The sequence below is a fragment of the Mastigoproctus giganteus genome, chromosome 5 (assembly GCF_048544385.1).
Source record: "Mastigoproctus giganteus isolate SK-2022 chromosome 5, ASM4854438v1, whole genome shotgun sequence".
Lineage (NCBI taxonomy): Eukaryota > Metazoa > Arthropoda > Arachnida > Uropygi > Thelyphonidae > Mastigoproctus > Mastigoproctus giganteus.
Window position 1 is genome coordinate 168962297 of NC_143579.1, and position 7186 is coordinate 168969482.

A 7186-nucleotide genomic window follows, 5' to 3' on the forward strand; every position below is an offset into this window, starting at 1 on the left:
ATTTCCAATATCTGATTTATCTCCTTTCTTATGCAGCAAAACTATGATTGCATTATTCCACACCTTTTCTAATGCATTTTGTGAAGAGTCTCGCCCAGTTTTTGTGTCATGTCTCTTCCTCCCAATTTTAACAACTCTACAGTAACTTCATCTTTTCTCGGGTCTTTCTGGTTCTTCATTTTCTTCAACGAATGTTCTATCTCATCAGGAAGGATATCGGATATGTCGTATGTGTTACCAATTCGAGATCCATTTTTCCACTGCTGGCATCATTCCCTTGCTCCTTGTATAATTCTCTATAGTAGTCTTCTGCTGTTTGAATTATGCCTTCTCTGCTATTTATAAGCACACCATCGCTATTCTTCAGTTTCTGTATTACTGCTCATGGCTGTTGATTTAAGTCCTTTGTTTTCCCTTAATTCTTGTTCTACTTTTCTTGTACTAAATCTTTTTATGTGCTCTTCTCTGAGTCTCTCTCTAATGGCTTTGCATAACTCAGTATACTCAATTTTCTCCTTGTCAGTGTTTATCTTGCTCTTCATTTGTCGTCTTCGGTTCATCTTGACAAGTGTTTCTTGACAATCAATTTTTTTCTACTCTGGATTTCTTTTTACCTATAGGTTTCTCTGGCTTTATCACTTTTAGAAAGTTGTAATATTCCTCGTCGATATCTTGGTCCTGAGCAGTCTGCAGATTTTATCTGTAATATACACTATTACAGAGATAAAATTTACAATGTTGTGCATAAAATGAGGTATAGCCATTTAAAAGTATTAATGTTCTAGGTACATTCAGCTTACTCTTCCAAAGATAAGAACTGCAATCAACCCATATATTTTGGCAGTCCAGAACTAAACAGCACAAAAAGAGCTGCTCAATACGGTAAGAACCGCACCCAGCACTACAAGGAGATATTGAGATGAACAGCACAAGCAGCTGCCCAGTCCAGGCGATAACAACGCCCGGCACTACATGGAGATGCTTAAATGATAATAACCTTTCTCCGCCCAAATGTAAGGAATGATGTTATTTAAGGGTAAGCAAACCACCGTTAATCGGAACGGTACCGCACATCTTATGCCTACTTTAATCAATTAAGAGATCCGTTCCGATAGCTAGTCCTGATACGTATTCTGCCATTGACCTCCAACATTATTTATTCTTACCGTAATCAGACCTATGTCAATCATTCCTCTGTAGCCTAATCATCCTAGGTCTGCTCCAATTGCAAACGTATATGTTTTCCTCAAAAAAACTTTCACGACAAAGGATTGAAGCGCCAAAAAAGTTTCCTTCGTTGCAAGGAGGCATGCCTCACTCCCCTGGCATCAATAACTGAAGATTAGGCACATAACCCACTAATTGTTCTCTCAGGTCTTGATACTCGTGGCATTTAAACAAGACATGTTCCTAGTCCTCTCGTGTCCCACAAACACGTGTGCTCACTGAACCCCAAGGCATTTAGTTTATCAAAAAAATGAGCCATGTCCAGTAATAAAGAGTGTGGATTGCAGATTTGGATTGAACTAAGCAGGTATACTTCTGCCAGGCCTGTCAACATATGGAAGAAACTTTTTTGTTATCAGTCCTTTGGCGTTGCTATCGCCCTCGTGGGTAGCACAGTTGGTAGAATCACCGTCCTCTACACACCAAGTGGAAAAGACATGAGTTCGAGTCCCGTCGATGATATGAGGAATTTTAATGGTCCTTTTTCACAACGTGGCTGAGTTAGGCAGTTTCAGGAGAAGGTATGAAGGAGAAGGAATCGCATGGTTTTTCCTCCCGGAAACTCTGGTTTATCTTCCAGCAAACAGAAAATCGACTACAGAACACACGCAATTTACAAACAGTATACACGGAACAACATGGTCTTAGTCGCTGATGCTCCTAAAACCCTACTGCAACAGCAACAACAACAACGCTGCTATCCACCTTTCCTGCCATAATCGGATCAGGCAAGCCCATATCCGCTTCTTTTCTTCCTTGTAGCTACAGTCACATTGCACTGCAATCGACATTCTCTCATACATCTGTCCTTTCTGGTGGTGACAGCACATTGACCTAAAAGGTATACTCAAACCAAGAGGCATTGTTTTTTTTTAAAACCTGTAGTGCATCATTACACACCATGCAGCATTCCATACTGGGCCTTAACAGCATTGCTCTCTGAATTGCAAATATCTAGCGCACATTTGCCGTTTGCAATGCATAACTATCGAAACATGAACACCAATTGGTAAAAAAGACAGTCGTATAATAGCCCTAATGCCCTGCCTTTAACTCCCCCACGCCGATCTGGTTATTTTTACTATCATAGCCACAAAATGACGGATGTTTTGCATAACATGATTGATTTGTGGCAGATATCTTAGACTTCTGTCTATTTTTACCTGTAAATACGGTATCGTTTTCAGACACTATAGGCTTCTACCTCCTATTCTAGTGACTGGGTTCTTCGTGACAGAGAGAGATGCTCTTTTAAGATAATGGATTTGCATTTTATAGTTGATACTGTCAACCTCTGAAGAAGACACCAACCATGAGGCTCTGATATTAAAAAATTTGAAAAGTTTTCTAATTGAAATCGTGAATCTCCTTTCACAATTATTGGCCAGGTCATTTACGTACGGTATCATCAATGTGTTTGGGTATGTCCCGAGTAGCCAATCATTTCTTACTAAATTCCACATGAGTGGCCTAAAGACAGATCCCTGCGGACGGGAAGCCCTGGTGTAGTTTCCCTAGGGCAGTTTATATAGCTTAACGATGACAAGCAAACAAGTTAAAATAAACATAAAAGAAGAATAAACATAAACTGAAAAATGGAAATGGCTTGGATGTGACCATAAAATATTAATTTAATATCAATAAATTACAGTATTTATAAATAAAGTAATGGTCGCATATGAATTTAAAGGCCATTCATCAGTAAATCGCTATTCAGAATGCTCGCCCAAGCTTCCTATGTTCGCTCTAACGACAAGAAATAACATAAAGTAATAATCGAACGCTTTGTTATCTCAGTTGTTCCATTATTTTAGGTTGGTTGTACATCTAATCTGTCTATTCTAATCGCGTTGATTGCCAATTAACATTAGGACCCATTAACAGAAGCGCAAACTGTTGATATCCGATTTATGGAAAAAAATAAATCTTCAAAAATAACCACTCGGTTATGAGGCTTCTTTGAGTAGCCCAGGATTCAAGCCCGTGACTGCTAAATACAATCTATCTGCCAACCTGCACGGGACCAACGTGGCAGATTATGGTCCATTTCCCTCAACATGATTTGTTGAGGAGCCTCCATCCTGCAGTGGACTGACAGGGGCTGCAGATTTTTTTTATTTTTTATTTGAATATCTTGATTTTCCCATCACGCACACATACACACAATCGATAAGGATACAACAGCATGCAACATCGATTAGGGCAAATAGGACAGGTGCCTCGGAGCTTGCGTTTCATGCGATCAATGATGGGCACATGTTCCTTTTTAATGAATCAAAAGTCCTTGATACACAGCAGGAATATTTTAAATTATTAATTGCTGAAACATTAGAAATGAGATTAAATGCCGACTCTATTAATATCAGCAGACCTTATAATATTTCGGACTCGTGGACTCTAACGTGCCTGTATGTTAAGTAATTCATACATTGGTTTATATAAATAATCTCGTGTCAGGTTTCCATAATTTTTATATATAACATATGGGGGATACCATTTGCGTATTGGTTTGTACTTCTTGTGAACATGGAAAATCCGAATAAGTTGGTCTCTTAAAAGAAGTTGTAAATGGTTTTAAAGTGTAAATTGTTTGTGAATTGATGAATATTTGTGTCATGGTTTTAAAATTTTTTGCGACTATTGTTTTTTGCGACCATGAATAAAAAAAAGCAGTTTTTTTGGTCTGTGTCGTCATCTTTATCATATTATTATTTAACATTTCAACGAGAAAACATTTAATTTTAAATACTGGTTTAAAACCAAAAATTTTCTTCTGCACAGACAAAAAGCTTCTGTTAATGCTCGTGGAATAACGTAGCTATAGCATAACCAAAGAATATATTGTGGTATTAGTGATAGTGATACAATATGAATTACATTAATTAAGCGATTCATATCGCTTAATTAATGTGAATTTTTAATTAATTCTTGCACTAGTATCTCTGTTGTTCACTGGACGCGGGTGCAAGAATTAATGTGGGGGGAAAGGGAAGAATATATCTTTCTTGCCCAGATTGAAGAGCTCCCCTCACTCCTTTGTTGGTATTTGGGGACCTTTTAAAGCTGGGGCCGGGTGCTTTGCACCTCTCCTCCCAAAGAACTGACCCTGTCATGTAATAAATTCACATTATCATAATATTGATATAGTAGCAAAAAAAAAAAAAAATATATATATATATATATTTATTTATATATATACAACGCATACGCTTAATTTCCACTATTCACTTTATGCAGTTATTACTTAAAACGAGCACAGTTGAATCTCCCGAATCCGGGAACTTCGGGGCCTGATCCTTATATTCAAAAGAGCAATGAAACCAAATTTTGGGTCTATATTGCAACTTAAGCATTTGAAGAATTTTTTTTTCCTTAAAAAAGCCTATTCTCTGATAGGCATAGTAGGCACTGTGCCTAGAACCTGGGGCCTAGAAAAACTCAAGGGACTGCGAAAATCAATTCCTTTTTTTTTTGTCTTGTATGGTGAAAAAAAAAAAAAAAGAAAGGTCTCCTCTTTATATCGAAGTTTACGATGAAATGAGATTTCACAGTTTCATATGTATGTCATTGCTTCAATATCTTAATGAAAGCAACGATAGTTAATCATTAATTATTAAAAATTTGCTTAGAACATGCACATGTAATGATATTAAAATCCGCACCACTTCTAAACATTTTGTATGAACGAAAGATAACATTAGAAACTGCATAGTGATCAAATCTGCTATTCAAGACCTGTTTCATATCGTTTTGCTATCCGAAAAAATTATTCCAGATAATTTTTGATCACCCATCTAAAAAGGCATCTACTAAAGGACCATCCACTATCTGGAAGTTAACTGAAAACACTCACTAAACAATTGAATGGGTGCCTCAGCCTAATACGTCATGAAAGGTTCACGATTATTATCAATCACTTATTATCAATTATTCCCTGAACTTACTCGCAAACAGCAATTAGATAATACCTAACAAATTTCTCGATGTCGCTGAAGCGCTATAAAAACAACTTAAGGTTCTGAGGTGAAATTTCCATCGTAATACAACAGCTCTAACACTCTTCTTTGATAGATAACCAATCCAAGAATTAACTTTGCCGATTTTCGGGTGGTTTGTGGGATTCGCCCATTTTTCTATACGTAGCTGGATAATGGATTGCGAATTTAGGAGGTTTGATTTTGGTATAAATTAGATGAAACTAGAGCACGGAGAAACTGTTAAATAGTTTCTCTCTCTTAATCTTTATTTTTTTTTATTCATAAGTAACACTAAAAATTACTTTTTTTTTCTTAAAGGTGATTATGAAGATGGTAATAATGGCATTGTTGTCTGTGGTTATTGTCTCAGCTATACTTGAGGTCGATAGTTATCGCAGTGGGCGCAGATGTCGATATTGTGAATTTGAAAGAACTAGGCGACAGTGTTGTTTGCGAGGATTCAGCCATTGCTGTGGAAGATATATCGACGAGTTCCGTCGGCAGTATCATGATAACCGTGCTCATCATCGTCATCATAATTACCATCATCGCATTCGCTCAAGGCAGAAAGTATTTCGTTTGTGATATGAACTCTATTTTGTATACCTGAAAACATGTTTATTTATGCAAAGTTTAAATATTACTTTCATAGTTTGTTAGTCAGAAGTATGCTTTTTGAAAATTAGAATAAAACTCTTCATATTCGACATTTTACTGTATTTTTACTGTGACGCTTTATGCACGAGACAATTCATTTTTGATGTGAATAGAATTTGACAAAAAATACTTTGCACTTTTAACATTACTTTAAAAAAACACCTGAAAAGAAAGGTTGAACATAAGCTCCTACGATAATGCGATTTGTGGCTCTCGAAACACATTTCAGGGTAGTCACTAGATAAAGTTACCAGTTCCTTAGAGGGGAAAAAGCTGAATGAACTCAAAAAAAAAAAAAAAAAAAAAAAAAACCGAATGAACTAGTCACAAAACACTATACAAATAAACAGAGTGTAACTACAGCAAAAACAAATAGCACGTTTTCTATACGTTTCATTTCACTACAAATTTCTCAGTTTATTGAAACCTAAAAAAGAAGGATTATGCCTAGTACATCAAATATACTGATCTAATTTCCTAATTAATGACAACGTTTAGGATTCTCTTTTGGGACGAGTGAGCAAACTTGAGAGTGCCATAACACGCGTTTGAGTTAGCATTAGCGGTGGCAAATGATGCAAGAAAGCAAGCGTATATAGCAGGGTTGGCCAACGAGTCGATCGCGGATTTAATTTTGGTCGATCACGACGAATTTTAAATATACAGTCATCTCTCGATTTGTGCACCTTGTGCAATTAAATTTCTGAGATGGTAGATCACGTTTTGAAGGAAAAAAGTAGATCGCATCACAAATTAAGTTGGCCACTCCTGGTATATAGCATCAGCAAAAGAAAAAAAATAATAAACATGACACCTCCTATTTCACCTATTCGTTCCCTCCAATAGTTCTTTGAATTCATTTAAACTATCAACTTCCACAACGACAGATGGAAGTTTGTTCCAACAATCAACAACTCGTTGGCTACAGGAAAACTTCCGCATATCTATTCTGAGTCCGTCCTCAATTTGAATTTGTGCCCCCTTCATATATGTGGTCTGAGCAAGAGGAAAAATCCCATCAACATTGAACTTGCTCAATCCAGTCATAGCCTTAGACACCTGAATGAGATCATCTCGCAGGCCTAGTGTCTTCCTTACCCTGCAACTGAAAATCGCAGAGTGAAAATTTGCCATTCTTGGTAACAGCACCCCTTTGTTCTGCTCACCAATCTCATTACCCTTCTACTCGTTCCAACAGCTCCCCATTTTCTTAAAATGAGGCGTACAGACCTGTATGCAGTACTCAAGGTGTGGCCAGGCCATTGCCTTATACAATGAGATAATTCTCCTTATACCTGCTAGCAAAATTCCTGTATTTCAATGAA

At 36.9% G+C, this 7186-nt stretch overlaps 1 long non-coding RNA gene across 2 annotated transcripts in view; it reads left to right on the top strand.

Annotated features, from left to right (window-relative positions):
- Window positions 1-5913, top strand: part of LOC150085828 (uncharacterized) — a 32016-nt gene extending 26103 nt beyond the window's left edge. For both annotated transcript variants that reach the window (XR_016546942.1, XR_016546943.1), the window contains one exon: window positions 5523-5913. This is a non-coding gene — a long non-coding RNA (uncharacterized LOC150085828). The remainder of the gene's footprint in view (window positions 1-5522) is intronic.
- The last annotated feature ends 1273 nt before the right edge of the window (window positions 5914-7186 follow it).